The sequence below is a fragment of the Quercus robur genome, chromosome 10, assembly GCF_932294415.1.
Source record: "Quercus robur chromosome 10, dhQueRobu3.1, whole genome shotgun sequence".
In the NCBI taxonomy this organism is placed as follows: Eukaryota; Viridiplantae; Streptophyta; class Magnoliopsida; order Fagales; family Fagaceae; genus Quercus; species Quercus robur.
The window spans coordinates 36,782,854-36,794,425 of NC_065543.1; positions in this window are offsets into that span (position 1 = coordinate 36,782,854).

An 11,572-nucleotide genomic window follows, 5' to 3' on the forward strand; every position below is an offset into this window, starting at 1 on the left:
CCGTTTCGTTTTGAGGCCATGTGGGTGTCTGATTTGGATTGTAGAGAAGTAATTTCTAACGTATGGCACTATACTCCTGATGGTACACCCATGTTCAAGGCAACTAAAAAACTTCAGAGATGTAAGAAACGATTAAAAGCTTGGGATCAAGACCATTTTGGTAATGTGAAGAAAATCATAAAGTAGATAAAAGAAAGGCTTTGGAGAGCAGAGGAGGTTTCGACAAGGACTGGGGTTTTTAATGAGGTGGCTTATTTAAAATCTGAGTTGAATGTGCTTCTTGATAAGGAGGAAAAGATGTGGGAGTAGAGGTCCCGGATTCAATGGCTAAAGAATGGTGATTAAAACACTAAATTCTTCCATGGGTCAGCTACCCCAGAGAAAAAGGAGGAATTTCATTAAGGGGTTGAGAGATGAGAACGATGTTTGGCAAGAAGATGAGGAGGTGGTTTTGGATTTGTTCAATAGCTTTTACACTCATCTTTTTACCTATTCCACTCCACAAGATTTAGAGCATGTGTTGGATGGGGTTCAAACCGTGGTTCATGAGGAGATAAGGGTTGATCTGGCTCGTCCTTACACAAGTGAGGAGGTGGGTGATGCGATCAAGGAGATGGCGCCACTTAAAACTCCAGGTCCAGATGGTATGCCCCCATTATTTTTCCAAACCTATTGGACTGATGTTGGTATGGATATTACTCAGGTTGTTTTATCTAGTTTAAACTCAAGTTCAATTCTAAAGTCTATTAATCATACTTTTATTACTTTGATTCCCAAAGTTCAAAATCCGGAAAGAGTGACAAAATTTAGACCTATAAGCCTATGTAATGTGCTCTATAAAATTGCTAGTATGGTGATTGTTAACCGTCTCAAACCTTGGCTTAATTTTATAATTTCAAAAACCCAGAGTGCTTTCATTGCTGATAGATTGATTACTGATAATATCTTGATAACATTTGAATCTTTACATCATATGAAGACTAACTGTACAGGCAAGACTAGTTTTATGACTCTGAAACTGGATATGAGTAAAACTTATGATAGAGTGGAGTGGGTTTTTCTCGAAAGAATCCTTCTTAAAATGGGTTTTCAAGATTCTTGGGTGGCTTTGATTATGGAATGCATTACCACAGTTACGTATTCTATTCTGGTGAGTGGTGAACCTAAGGGCTTAATTAAGCCATCAAGAGGATGAAGGCAAAGGGATCCTCTCTCCTCGTATCTATTCATGTTTTGTGCAGAAAGGATGAATGATTTGCTTAGTGGTGCCACTGTTAGAGGAGAAATCCGAGGTTTTTCAATCTGTAGAAATGGGCCTAAACTAACTCACTTGTTTTTTGCAGATGATTGTCTGTTATTTTGCAGATCTACCTTAGAGGAGTGTGCTAAAATTCAGGAGTTATTAGCTTATTATGAGACTGCTTCTGGTCAAATGATAAATAAGGAGAAAATGACACTCTTCTTTAGCAAAAACACATTCGAGCAAACCAAAGAAGCTATCAAGGTGGCACTTAATGTCCCAGCCATTAAGCATTATGAAAAGTATTTGGGGTTACCTTCTTTAATTGGCAGGAATAAGACGGCCTGCTTTACTCAAATAAAAGAACAAATTAGGAAAATAATGTAGGGATGGAAAGAGAAGCTCCAATTGTAGGCAGGTAAAAAAGTTATGATTAAGGCTGTGGTTCAATCTATCCCCACATATTCAATAAGTGTCTTCAAGTTATCGGTCGGACTGTGCAAATATATTGAGGCAATGATTCATAAATTTTGGTGGGGTAATGGTGAGTCCAAGAAAATCCTTTGGATCAATTGGCGGTCTTTGTGTTCTTCAATTTTAGGACATATGTGGAACTTGTTAGAACATATGTTATGTAATATTGGCTAATCCTTTGATAAAACACACTTTACTTGTAATTGGGTAGATCTAGGATGGGTTTAGTACTTCAAGGAACAAGAGTTCAAGTCTAGTATTGAAGCCATACAAATCTATCCAAGAAACAAAGTGAAGAAATGTTGTTCATTAAAGCTCGATAGATATCTCGACAGATAATATCTATCGAGGTTTAATAAAGAATCTCGACAGCTACTTGACAGAAACAGTATCTATCGAGAATTACGAAATTCAGATTTCCAGATCTGTTTTTCATGCATATCCAAGTTATTTGTGTAGGGTTTCTTTTCTCACAACCTTAGACATATATAAGGATTATTTTAAGGGTCGTCTCACTTGATGCAAGGTTATGCAACTCAATGCAATTTGATTATGCATGCAAATTGTGACCGGAGACAGAATTTGCCATAGTTCATCCTATTCCTTGTAGAAGTTGATGTGTCTTTGTGCCAATGGTTTTGTAACCAAGGAGTTTCTTGATCTTCATCGTTGGATGAATTGAAGAACTCTGCAGCCAACATCTTCCTCAAGTTGGTGTTTTAGTCACATACTTGGATCTGTGCATCGATTGGTTATTCACGTACTAGGAGTCGTGCATTTAAAGGAGAGATTGTCACTACATTACAAGTCCAATTGGGTATTGGGGTAAGGGTTTAACTGTAGGCTGGTATTAGGTACTAGGATTCCTTTTACTTGTAACCGCTTATTTTGATAATAATGGATTCTCAGGAGTGGTGAACTTAAATTCACCTGGTGGGGTTTTACCTCGATTGTTTTCCCCATTCGTAAACAAATCACCCATGTCAAATTTATTTTCTACTACATTTAGTTATTTGGTGATTTGTTTCTTTACCACGTTTATTGCATGTAATTAAATCTAATTAATTTCACTTGGCTAATTAATTGATTAATTTACCAAATGGGTCAATACATTCTTGGCCTATCAAGTGATATCAGAGCAGGCACACTCTGATTAGGGTTAATATTTGTTGTGTGATCCATTGACCCCTGTTGTCATGGTTGCAAACGGCATGAAAAGACATTTTATTTCAAATATATCTTGTTTTTCTAATCTCTATTTGAATGAGTGTTTCAGAAAATGCAAGTCTAAAAGTTATTTGAAATCTATCATGATGATTATTGAAAAAGGTCTCAATATGACAAAGAAGAAACTAGATTGTCTCAGAATGAAAATGTGCAGAGGAGTTCGTCTGAGAAGAGTGAAAGTTAAAGGCTTTGTTTATAGATGGCTGATAAAAGAGTACACCATTCCTACTAATTTGACAAGCAAGCATGAAGTGTACTTTATGATGAACTCTGCATTTAAGGTAATGGACACATGTTTGTGGTACTTTGACAGTGGATGCTCAAGACACATGACTAGAGACCGTTCTCTCTTCAAGGTTTTCAAGTCTAAGAAAGGTGGAAATGTTACTTTCGGTGATGGGAGCAAATCTCAAATAAAAGGGAAGGGAACCATCTCACTACTTGGACTGCTAGACATTGCAAATGTATTGTATGTAGAAGGTTTGAGAGTAAACTTGTTGAGCTTAAGTCAAATATGTGATCAAGACTTCATGGTGTTGTTCTCAAAAGGGAAATGCCTTATGTTAAATGAGTCTGGGAAGAAACTCATAAGCGGAGTCCGCACTCTAGATAACTGCTATGGATTGGTACCTGATGCTAATATTGTGTGCAATAGTATTCGGTTGCCAAATGAAGACTTATGGCACCAAAGGATAGGACATGCTAGCTACAAACATCTGTCAATTGTATCTAAGCATGAATCAGTGTTAGGAATACCAAAGCTCAACAAGGTTAGCAATGTTGTGTGTGGACCGTGTCAGCTTGAAAAACAGACGAAAGCAAAACATCCAGGCACTCAAACATCAGCTACATCTAGACCTTTGGAGCTGCTACACTTGGGTCTCATGGGTCCAACTAGAACCAAATCTCTTGGAGGAAAGAGATACATCATGGTTGTAGTAGATGATTTCATCAGATACACTTGGGTCATTCTTCTAAAATCCAAGTCAGATGCTCCTGAGCACATTGAAACCTTGTGTACAAGATTGCAAAATGAGAAGAACTTGAAGATTGATCAAATTAGTAGTGATCATGGTAAAGAATTCAAGAACTCATACATGGAATCCTTTTACACCAAGTTGGGTATATCTAAAAAAATTTTTGCTCCTATTACTCCTCAGCAAAATGGTGCAGTAGAAAGAAAGAACATAGTCATTTAAGAGATGGCTAAAGCCATGTTGCACAACAAGGATGTGGCTAGAAATTTATAAGGAGAAGCAGTTAACACTGCATGTCATACAGTTAACAGGGTGTATTTCAGACTCGGTACAAAGAAGACTCCCTATGAATTATGGAAGGGAAGAAAGCCAAATGTGAAGTATTTCAGAATCTTTGGAAGTACTTATTTCATCCTTAAGGATAGAGAGAATGTGGGAAAGTTTGACTCTCGAAGTGATGAAGGAATATTTTTGGAATACTCCTCCACAAGCAAGGCTTATCGAGTGTACAACAAAAGAACCAAGAAGGTGATGGAAACTGTCAATGTTATTATTGATAAAGTTTCAGATTTGGTTCTGAGAAAATTAGTGAGGAAATACCTAAGGAAATTCTTCCTTCAAAGCCTAAGGTTGTTCAAGATATGGTTGATCAAGAGCCCGTCTCTCCAAGTACTCCAAGTGTTGTAGAAAAGTCAGCAGACATTCCTACCTCACCTGATTCTGAATCTCATGAAGAGAAAGGACCTTCCTCAAGGATCAAGCTGAATCACCCTCCTAAAATTATTGTGGGAAATATGAATGGACTTACAATAAAAAAGCGTACAATTGATAAATGTGTTGCTAACTTTGTGTTTTATTCTTACTATTTGTCACAGGTTGAACCCACCAAGGTTGAGGATGCTCTCCAGGACGAAAGCTAGGTTAAGGCCATGCATGATGAGCTTCTCTAGTTTCAAAGGAATGATGGCTGGACCTTAGTACCTAGACCAGAAGGAGAGCACATCATTGGCACAAAGTGGATATTCTGTAATAAAACTGATGAGGAGGGAAATGTGATCCGCAACAAAACTCGTCTGGTGGCCCAAGGATATTCTCAAGTGGAAGAAGTAGATTTTGATGAAACATTTGCTCATGTAGCTCGCATGGAATCCATTAGGGTTCTCTTAGCCCTGACTTGTCACTTAAAGTTCAAGCTTTACCAAATGGATGTAAAGACTGCATTCTTGAATGGGTTTCTTAAAGAAGATGTCTATGTTGCTCAGCCTAAAGGATTCATTGATCCACACTTTTCGGATCATGTGTTGTACCTCAAGAAGGCACTCTATGGACTAAAGCAAGCACTTAGAGCTTGGTATGACCGATTTACACAATACCTGGTCTCACATGGTTTCATAAGAGGACAAGCTGATAAAACCCTTTTCATCAAAAAGAAGAATGGCGAGTTAATAGTAGCTCAAGTTTATGTTGATGATATCATCTTCGGGTCTACAAAGGATGAACTTGCTCATGACTTTTCGAAACTTATGCAGGCAGAGTTCGAGATGAGCATGATTGGGGAGTTAAGTCACTTCCTTAGATTGCAGATTCATCAGTAAGAGTCAGGTATATTCATATATCAATCTAATTATGCTAACAATCTTGTGAAAAAGTTTGGATTGGAATCTGCTAGTCCTATTAGAACTCCCATGAGCTCAAATGTTAAACTCATTGTTGATCTGTTAGGCAAAAGTGTTGATTCATCTCTATATAGAAGCATGATAGGTAGTCTCCTATACCTTACTGCTAGTAGACTTGACATTAGTTACAATGTGGGAGTATGTGCTAGATATCAAGCTAACTCCAAAGAGTCTCTTATGATTGCTTTGAAAATAATCATAAAATATGTCAAATCCATTACCAATTTCGGAGTGTGGTATAGCAAGGACACCAATGATGTCTTAGCTGGGTATTTTGATGCAGACTAAGCTGGGAATGCTGATGATAGAAAAAGTACTTTGGGATTGTTTTTATGTGGATAATAATCTTGTCTCCTGGATGAGTAAAAATCAGAATTTCATCTCATCATCCATTGCTGAGGCTGAATACATCGCTACTAGTAGCTACTGCACCCAACTTTTGTGAATGCAAAAACTCCTCTTTGATTACGATATTCATCAAGAACATCTTACCATTTATTGTGACAATACCAGTGCCATTAACATCTCTAAGAATCTTGTTTAAGATTCTCAAACAAAACATATAGAGATTCGACACCACTTCATTTGCCAGCTTGTCGAAGATGGCACACTCACTCTTGAGTTCATTCACACTAATGATCAAAAGGTTGATTTATTCACTAAGCCTCTCGATAGCAAACGATTTAAATTCCTCTGCCAAAACATTGGTTTAATCTCCATGGAGTGATCTCTTCTCCTTCTCCTCCTTCCTCATGCATTTGCATCTAGTTTTATGCTATGCTTTGGTTAACATGTTTTTGTTTGGTTGTGTAAAGTGGTGGGTTTTGCTAATAGTGTTGGGCTGCTTCCTGCTGCACTAGGCCCAAGTTTTCTGGGTAAGGAAGTTAGGACCGGTCCAACTGCAACTCAATTTGGTCTGGCTTGCGCGCAAACTATGCGTTGTTTGCTAGAAACCTGCTTGCAGCAGGCAGAGTTGTTTCAGATAAGTTGTGACAGACAGACATAATAATAACAAAATAAAATATCCTGACTACTTTAATAGAAAATGACCAAATGATCCCTAAGAAACATAATCACAATAATAATAATTACTTTTAGAAAAGAACAAAGGGAACAAATGGTAATATATATGGGTTAATCAAAAGATAAAGAAGTCAGATTAAAATCGGGTCCACAGGAGCAAAATCAGAAAGGAAAGAGCATTTCTTCTCAACGCAATTAATCTCCCAGGAAAGTCCTACCATGGAAATTAACTACCTTGAGGGAAATGGACCTGAATGGTTGATGCACAAAGGACTCCTCTTGGTTTTGACAAAGAGCAGGATCTTGTGAGGGAGAGAGGGAATCAATGTATTGGTGCATGTCTGCCGTTCTAACTCTTTATTTATTTTCTTTTTGGTTGTTCTCTTTTCTTTCTTTCCCTCACACTTGTTTCTTTCTGTTTCCTGGTATATCTTTTCGAATTCCTATTCCTTAGTTATGGTTCCCGTTGTTGTTCTCCTTTTCTTTTGTTCACGGCAAGGTTCTCTTTTTATAGTGCCTGCCGTGACCGTATTTTACTATTTTAGCCCTTAACCTCATTTGTCTGGTCTGGGTGTACTGGCCGACTACTACTGGTCTGTCTGTGTGCCACTCTCCATCACCAGACAAAGAAGAGTATTTTGTATGTTTGTCTGCCGTGACACCCTTTCCTGCTACGGTTTGGGTTCTTTCTCTCTTCTTAGTGGTTCCAACTCAACTTGCTTCTTTTGGGTAGTATGTCATCCCAACAGGACACTTCCCCCAAAAGAGCTTGAGTCGGAACCTCAAAAATAGATTTTGCCACTCTCCCCACCACCAAACCATGCCCTCTTACCTCTGATCCACAACCTCACCATGCCCTGTATTGGCTGGGTATAGACTGGTGGTGCCTGGGCCTTGCGTGTGCCTCCCTTCCATGTGTGTCCAAAATCTGCCTACTGCTCATTCGTCTGCCGTGGTCTAGAGGCTTGCCTGCATAGTCTGTCGTCCATTTTCTTTGACCTTTTATGTGAGCTGCTTTTCGATTTCCCGCTCCCCTTAAGAGCTGGGCTTTATTTGATACTGGGCCTTACATTTCTTTCGGCCCATTTCTTGATTGCCTTTATTTCCTACCATATTACTTTGTCATTCCTACTGTAATAACTCAATCCTGCTGGGCCTCTTTAGGCCAGCCATTTACTCTTTCCCCCAGTGGCTTGGCATGACCATTGGTTTTCCTACTTATGGGCTCCTATGTCCCTTTGTCTTTCTCTTGGGCATCCTTGGCCCATTTGCTTTCTTTGGGCTTCCTTGACCCTTTTACTAACTCTGCATTCCCATGGGCTTTTACTAACTTCATTGGGCTTCCCTGGCCCAATTGCCTTATTCTCATCCTTGGGGTTCATGGGCCTACCATTAACCCCTTACTTTCTTTGTTTGCATTACTTTGGGTCTGCAGTGGCCCTTTCTCACTTTTCTATATCATATACTGCCCATGGGTATGCTATTTCTTTCTTTCCGGGCTCCTTTAAGCCCACTTGCCTCTTCAAGACCCATTTGTTTATTTTATGGGCCTGTGATCCATTATTCCTGCCACTTGGGCCTAATAGTTTTGCTATATGTTTGCCAATTCTTTGCTACCCTTGTCGTTGGGCTTTCTTCTTTCTACTTGGATTCTCAAGAATGACCCTCAACAGGTTGTTTTCAGTTTTTGCTTTATTTTTTTCTTTATAAAAATAAAAAATAAAAAATTGAAAAATCAGAAAAATACAAAAACAATGTGTGTTTTGTGTACATTGGTACTTGTGTACTTTGGATGGATATTGAAACAAAATTTTCTAAATTTTGTATCTTTTGTAGCTTAGATGAACATCTCAATGCACAACTAAGCAAGTGAGCTTTGTTACTCGCGTTTGTGATGAGAACGATTAAGTAATCTCTTATACTTAACACTCATATCACCCTTTTTGACGGGAAGGACTAAAAAACCCTAAGAGAAAGGTGTTGAGGGCCATTTGTGAGAATCCAAGTGAAAATAAAGAAAGCCCAATAACAAGGGCAACAAAGAATTGACAAAACAGACAACAAAACCATTAGGCCCAAGCGGCAGGAATAATGGATCACAGGCCCAAGAAATAAACAAATGGGTCTTGAAGAGGCAAGTGGGCTCGAAGAAGCCCGGAAAGAGAGAAATAGCATCCCATGGGCAGTGTATGAGGTAGAAAAGCAAGAAAGGGCTGCCGCAAGCTCAAAGTAATGCAAACTAAGAAAGTAAGGGGTTTATGGCAGGCCCATAAACCCCAAGGATGAGAATAAAGTTATTGGACCAAGAAAGCCCAATGAAGTTAGTAAAAAGCCCATGGGAATGCAGAATTAGCAAAAGGGCCGAGGAAGCTCAAAGAAAGCAAACGGGCCGAGGATGCCCAAGGGAAAGCCAAAAGGGACATAGGAACCCATAAATAAAAGCAAACCAGTGGCCATGCCAAGCCACTGAGAGAAGGAATAAACGACTGGCCTAAAAAAGGCCCAGCAGGATTAAGTTATTATAGCAGGAATAACAGAACGACATTGCAAGAAATAAGGAAAACCAAGGAATGGGCCAAAGAAATGTAAGACCTATCATCAAATAAAGCCCAGCTCCTGAGAGGAGCGGAAAAACAAAAAGCAGCCCACATAAGAGGTCAAAAAACACGGACGGTGAGCCTCCAGACCACGGCAGACGAATGGACAGTAGGCAAGTTTTGGACACATATGGAATGAAGGCACGCGTAAGGCTCAGGCACCACCAGCCTGTACCCAGCCAATACAAAGCACGGTGAGGTCGGGGGGTCAGAGAATCAGAGGGCATGGTTTAGTGGTGGGGAGAGGGGAAAATCTATTTTGAAGGTTCTGGCTCAGGCTCTTTCGGGGAGGTGTCCTGTTGGGATGGCTTACTACCCAAAAGAGGCAAACTGAATTGGAACCATTAGGTGCATGCCATGAGAGATAGGGAGAGAGAAATAACCCAGACCGTAGTAGGAAAGGGTGCCATGGAAGACTAGCAAACAAAGTACTCTTCCTTGTCTGGCGATAGGAGGGTGACACACAGACGGAATAGTGATGGTCAGCTAGTACACCCAGACTAGACAAAGTGAGTTAAGGGTTAAAACAGTAAAATCGGGTCACGACAGGCACTATAAAAGGAGGGTCTTGTCGTGAACAGAGGGAGGAGGAACAACGAGAACTTTGACTAAGAAATAGAAAACTTAAAAGAAATAGCAAAGAAAACGAGTGAGGAGTGAAAGAAAGAAATAGTGAGAATTAGAACGGTAGGCATGCACCGGTAGATTGATCCCTTCTCTCCCTCATGAAATCCGGTCCTCTGTAAAAAAAAAAATAATAAATAAATAAAACTCGAGAGTATCTACGCAGAAAAACCACTCAGATCCGTTTCCCTCAGGGCGGTTAACCTCTACGGCAGGACTCTTTCCTGAGAGATTGACTGCTTTGAGAAGGAACGTTCTTCCCTTTGTGGCTCTGCTCTTGCGGATTGGATTTCTGGTAGATTTCCCCTAATATTCCGACTAACCCAAGCGTATTAACATTTGATATCCTCTGTTATTTCTTTTTCTCTTCTACAAAAAAGAAAACAATGGGTATTGCTGTTGTAATTGATTTTAAGGGCTGTTTGGTCAATTCCCCATTAAGTGGCTAGATATTTTCTGTTTATTTTATTGTTATTATGTCTGTCTGCCACGATTTGTCTGAAACAGTTTCGCCTGCCGTGAACATATCCCTGGCAGACTTGGCCTAGTTTGCACACAAGCCGGACCAACTTAAGCTGAAGCTGGGCCGGTCCCAACTCTCTTATCTAGAAAACTTAGGCTTAGTGCAGCAGGAGGCAGCCCAACACCACTAGCACAGCCCACCCCCTTACAAAAGGCATAAATAACCATCTCATCACTGAAACCCGCCAATCATGTAAAACATCTGTGTGCTTCGGCATAGCAAAATTGTGATGTTTTTGGCTTAACATAATTAGGTATTTATTTTCTCTCTCTTATATGCTTATGCATGATGTAAGGTTGAATTTTATCAACCATCTTGTTGGCTTTATTCCGTGCCAAATCTGCTTGTATTTTAGCAATTATTAATCCTGTTTTTAGGTGGGAATCATGTAAGGGTAGTGTGTGAGAGAGTGTGAAGAAATGCTCAAGATTGTGCAAAGAATCAGGGACTCGCAATTGAATCTCACGGGTAGCTCGCGGCTTGCAAGCCGCCAGAAGTTGCACACGTGCCAAGCATGCAGAAAAGCTGAACCGTCATGCCAGCTGTAGCACTACAAGACAAAAAGTCTAGTCTGGCCGTTCAGTTACCTCACGGCTGGAACTCGCGGCTCAGTCAAGTCATGAGGCCAAGCCGCCAACCAACTCTGTTTTGGAAAAACTGACTCTTCGCATTCCAAACACATACAAGTATAAATACTCCTAATACCCACGAATTGTAGAGAGCTTCCAGAGAGAATATTGACAGAGAAACCCTAGAGAAAAACAAGATTAACTCATCCCCATTCTTCACATAGAGACTCTTCAAATTCCTCTATTCTCACCCTCTCCATTGTTACATCCTTGAGAGGTACATTACCAAAACCTTTTCTCACCATACCCACATCTGTGAGAAAGCCATTTGGTGCTTGGGAGGCAGTTAGGAAGGGACTAATTTCATATTGGTTGATGCTATGGGTTATAGCGAAATCCGGTAAGTTAAAGAAGAAATAGGTTCGGCGTAACCTCGTTGGAGTAGGAGCTTGAAGGACTTAGGTACACTGGGTAGATTAGGCTTGGAGGGTCTTCTGCTATTCATGTATCCCAACTTGATTTTTTAGTGGATTATTTACCACTTAGAGAGCGGCGGAGAGGTTTTACGCCAAGGGCTTCAGTTTCCTCTTCGATAACACATCGCTGTGTTGTCCTTGTGTTTGCATCTCTCTTCCCTTAATC